Source organism: Hordeum vulgare, chromosome 5H (assembly GCF_904849725.1).
Source record: "Hordeum vulgare subsp. vulgare chromosome 5H, MorexV3_pseudomolecules_assembly, whole genome shotgun sequence".
Lineage (NCBI taxonomy): Eukaryota > Viridiplantae > Streptophyta > Magnoliopsida > Poales > Poaceae > Hordeum > Hordeum vulgare.
In genome coordinates this window covers 527,834,483-527,840,163 of record NC_058522.1, presented here as the reverse complement: position 1 = coordinate 527,840,163, position 5,681 = coordinate 527,834,483, and positions in this window count along the sequence as shown.

The window sequence follows — 5,681 nt, the reverse complement described above, 5'->3', positions numbered from 1 at the left end:
TCTCTCGCAGTTTTGGATTTTTCGGGAATTTATAGGCGGAAGAGGTAGGGGAGACGAGCCACAGGGGGCCCACAAGCCTGCTAGGCGCGGCCCCCTGGCCGCTCCTAGGGGGCTTGTGGGGTCCCCTGGTGGCCCCTGCCTTGGTTCTCACGTCCCGTGCGTATCTTCTATTCCGAAAAAAAAACTTTTCGGAAGTTTTATTCCGTTTGGACACCGTTTAAAATCCTCCTCTGAAAAGGGTCCAAACACGGAAAAAAAGGAACTGGCACTTGGCACTGAGTTAATAGGTTAGTCCCAAGAAATATATAAAAGGTATACAAAACATCCAAACTTTGACAAGCTAATAGCATGGAACCATCAAAAATTATAGATACGCTGGAGACGTATCAAGCATCCCCAAGCTTAACTCCTGCTCGTCCTCGAGTAGGGAAGTGATAAAGACTGAATTTTTGATGTGGAATGCTACCTAGCATAGTTGTCCTTTGTAACTTCTTTCACGTGACATGAATGTTCAGATCCGTAAGATTCAAAACAATAGTTTGCTATTGACATGAAAACAATAATACTTCAAGCAAACTAGCAAGGTAATCATGAACTTTCGAAATAACAAGGCCAAAGAAAGTTATCCCTACAAAATCATATAGTCTGGCTATGCTCCATCATCCCCATACAACTAATTTAAATTATGCACAACCCCGGTATTGGCCAAGTAATAGTTTTCGCACTCTTACTTTCTCAAACCTTTTTCAACTCTCACGCAATACATGAGCGTGAGCCATGGATATAACACTATGGTGGAATAGAGTGTGGTGGTGGTTGTGAGACAAAAAGGAGGAGATGTTCACATTGACTCGGCGTATTAAAGGGCTATGGAGATGCCCATTAATAGATATCAATGTGAATGAGTAGGGATTGCCATACAAAGGATGCACTAAAGCTATAAGTATGTGAAAGCTCAAAAGGAGAACTAGTGGGTGTGCATCCAACTTGCTTGCTCACGAAGACCTAGGGAAATTTTGAGGAAGCCCATCATTGGAATATACAAGCCAAGTTATATAATAAAGATTCCCACTAGTATATGGTGGTGACAAAATGAGAGGCTCTCAATCATGAAGAACATGGTGCTATTATGAAGCACAAGTGTGGAAAAGATAGTAGCATTGTCCCTTCTCTCTTTTTCTCTCTTTTTTTGTTTGGGCTCTTTGGCTTCTTTCCATCTCTATCTTTTTTTGTGTGTGGGCAACTTTGGCCTTTTTTTTATTCCCTCACATGGGACAATGCTCTAATAATGATGATCATCACACTTTTATTTACTCACAGCTCAAAGCTTAGAACGATGATGACTCTATAGGAAATGCCTCCAGCAGTGTACCGGGATGTGCAACGATCTAGCTTGGCGTATGACGTTGAAACATCTCACTAGCTATCTTACGATCATGCAATGGCAATATGAGAGTGACGACACAAGTCATGAGATGGAACGGTGGGAGTTGAATGGCAATATATCTCGTAATGGCTATGAAAATGCCATAGTAGGTAGGTATGGTGGCTATTTTGAGGAAGGCATATCGTGGGTTTGTGCACCGGCGAAAATTGCACGGTACTAGAGAGGCTAGCAATGGTGGAAGGTGAAAGTGCATCTATACCATGGAATCACATTAGTCATGAAGAACTCACATACTTATTGCGAAAGTTTTTATTAGTAATTGAAACAAAGTGCTAAACGCATACTCCTAGGGGAAGGGTTGGTAGGTGTAAACCATCACTCGATCCCGACCGCAACACAAAGGATGACAATCAATAGATCAATTATGCTCTGAATTCCTAACATAGCGGTTCACAATACGTGCATGTTACGGGAATCACTAACTTCAACACAAGTATTTCTAGATTCACAACACCCTACTAACATAACTCTTAATATTACCAAATCCACGTCTCAAAACTAATTGAGAGGAAACAAAACTTCTCTTTATACTCAATGCACATGTAGATGGAGGTTTTATTGTATCCTCTTTGGGTACCTATCACCTTTGGGACTACTTTCATAGCATAAGCCAACTACCAAGTTACGCACCGTCGTGCTCTAAAATATCTAAGTGAAGCACATAGAACAAAATGGTCTAGCTCAAAAGATATAAGTGAAGCACAATGAGCATTCTAGCAAATTCACGATGAGTGCATGTCTCTCTAAAAAGGTGCGCAGAAAGGATGATTGTGACAAAAAAAGAGAAGACTCCTACGATACAAGACGCTCCAAGCAGGACACATATCATGTGGTGAATAAAAATATAGCTCCAAGTAATGTTACCGATGGATTGAAGACGAAAGAGGGGATGCCTTCCCGGGGCATCCCCAAGCTTAGGCTTTTTGGTGTCCTTCAATTTGGCTTGGGATGCCTTGGGCGTCCCCAAGCTTGAGCTCTTTCCACTCTTTATCCATTTGTCCATGAGAACATCACCCAAAACTTGAAAACTTCACAACACAAAACTTAAACAGAAACTTGTGATATCATTAGCACAAGAAAACAAACTACCACCTCTTTAGGTACTGTAGCAATCTTGATTTCTATTTATATTGGTGTTAGATTACTGTATTCTCACTTTTCCATGGATAGTACCCCCGATACTATCCATAGTTTCATCAAAACAAGCAACCAACTAAACAAAAACAGAATCTGTCAAAAACAGACCAGTCTGTAGAAATCTGTATACTTCGTATACTTCTGGTACCTCACAAATTCTGAAAAATTACGAACGCCTGGGAAAAAGGCATATCAACCAGAAGAAAAAAGAATCAACTCAAAATCTATTTATGAATAAAAATGAAAAATAATTTAGTGAGCGAAAAGTTTCTGCCTTTTTTCGAGCAGGATCAAACAACCATCACCAAACTAATCATAAAGGTTTTGTTTGGCTCAAACACAAAAATAAACACAAAAAACACAATCATAACAGAATTATGATGGTGTGGACGCAACAAACAGAAAGAAAAAGATAAATTCATTGGGTTGCCTCCCAACGAGCGCTATTGTTTAATGCCCTTAGCTAGGCATAAGGTGATGGAACCACGTATCGTCGTCTTTGGTGCTCAAACCATAAGTAGCCCTCATCATGGATTCATAATAAGGCAATCTTATTTTCTTTCTAGGAAAATGCTCCATGCCCATCTTCAAAGGAAATTGAAATCTAATATTCCCTTCCTTCATATCGATGATAGCACCAATAGTCCTTAGGAAAGGTCTACCAAGAATGATAGGGCATGTAGGATTGCAATCAATATCAAGCACAATGAAATCCACGGGTACATACTTCCTATTTGCAATAATAAGAACATCATTGATCCTTCCCATGGGTTTCTTGAGAGTAGAATCCGCAAGATGCAAATTAAGAGAACACTCCCCAATCTCATTAAAGCCTAGACCATCACATAAAGACTTTGGAATCGCGGAAACACTAGCACCCAAATCACATAAAGCATTGCATTCATAGTTTTTGATTTTGATTTTGATAGTAGGTTCCCACTCATCATGAAGCTTTCTAGGGATAGAAACTTCCAACTCAAGTTTCTCTTCAAGAGATTTTATCATAGCATCGACGATATGATCGGTAAATGCCTTGTTTTGGCTATAAGCGTGTGCAGAGTTTAGCATGGATTGCATCAAGGAAATGCATTCAATCAAGGAGCAACTATCATAATTGAATTCCTTGAAATCCAAAGTAGTAGTTTCATTACTACTCAAAGTTTTGATATCTTCTACCCCACTTTCAATGCTTTTAGCATCAAGATAGATGGACTCCGAATCATTGGGGCGCTTTTCAACCAAAGTGGATTCATATCCAGCCCTAGCATCATTAGGTTTTACACTAGAAAACAAATATTCAAAGGGAGTCACACCAACCACTTTAAGAGCTTCGTGATTCTTATCACGAGAACATGCCTTTTAAGCCATTCATGTCTAGCACGAATTTGGGCGGTTCTTGCTTTGCTCTCACTCATGGAAACACGCATAGCTTTAAAAGTGTCATCCATATTGATCTTGGGAGGAGCACATCTAACTTTCAAAGCATCAATATCACTAGACATTCTATCAACGCTCCTAGCCAAATCGTCAATTTTGAGTAGTTTTTCCTCTATGGACGCATTGAAAATCTTTTGCGAGTTGATAAACTCTTTGATATTACTCTCTAGATCAGAGGGTAATCTATTGTAATTTCCATGAGTATTGTTGTAGGAGTTGCCAAAGTTATTTGAGGGGTTACTAGGAAAAGGCCTAGGAACATAGTTTCCTCTAAAAGCATCGTTGTTGCCAAAATTATTCCTACCAACAAAATTAACGCCCAAGCTCACATTACTACTCTCAATCAAAGAAGACAAGGGCATGTCATTAGGATCTAAAGGAGCACTTCTACTAGCAACCAAATTCATTAACTCATCCATCGTAGCACTCAATGAGTTAATTTCCTCTATAGCGCGTACCTTCTTACTAGTAGGTGACCTTTCAGTGTGCCATTGAGAGTAGTTTGTCATGATATTGTCTAGGAGTTTTGTGGCTTCTCCTAATGTGATTTCCATGAACGTTCCACCTGAGGCGGAGTCCAAGATATTTCTAGAAGCAAAATTCAAACCAGCGTAGAAGATTTGTATAATCATCCAAAGACTCAAGCCATGAGCGGGACAATTTCTAATCATCAATTTCATTCTCTCCCAAGATTGTGCAACATGCTCATGATCAAGTTGCTTAAAATTCATGATATCGTTACGGAGAGAGATTATTTTAGCCGGTGGAAAATACTTGGATATATAAGCATCTTTGCACTTGTTCCAAGAATCAATACTATTTTTGGGCAAAGACGAAAACCAAGTTTTTGCTCGATCTCGCAACGAGAACGGAAAAAGCTTCAATTTAATCACATCATTATCCACATCTTTCTTATTTTGCATATCGCAAAGCTCAATGAAGGTATTAAGATGGGATGCGGCATCTTCACTAGGAAGGCCGGAGAATTGCTCTTTCATAACAAGATTTAGCAAAGCAGCATTGATTTCGTATGATTCCGCACTAGTGGCGGGAGCAATCGGAGTACTAATAAAATCATTATTATCAGTATTCGAGAAGTCATAAAGTTTGGTGTTTTCAGTCATGGTGACTTCATCAAGCAAACAAGCACACAAGCGAACAGAAAGCAAGCGAGAGAAAAGGGCGAACGAAAAAGGCAAATATTTTTGTAAATTTTTGTTTTTCAGAAGTGGGGGAGAGGAACACGAGAGGCAAAAAAGTAAATGCAAGAGATGAGTTTGCGACACTTACTTGGATGAGTTCTTGAATTGATCCTCCCCGGCAACGGCGCCAGAAATCCTTCTCCTGCCTCTTGAGCTTGCGTTGGTTTTTCCCTTGAAGAGGAAAGGGTGATGCAACACAGGAGCAGTAAGTATTTCCCTCAGTTTGAGAACCAAGGTATCAATCCAGTAGGAGAATCGCGCCAAGTGTCCAGAGTACCTGCGCAAACACAAACGAGCTTGCACCCAACGCTATAAAGGGGTTGTCAATCCCTTCAAGATTGATTGCAAAGTGAGATCTTAAGGCGGAAAGTGCAACGAAGTAAAAGTGTAAGGCTGAAAATATGGTGTGAAGTAGACCCCGGGGCCATAGTGTTCACTAGAGGCTTCTCTCAAAATAG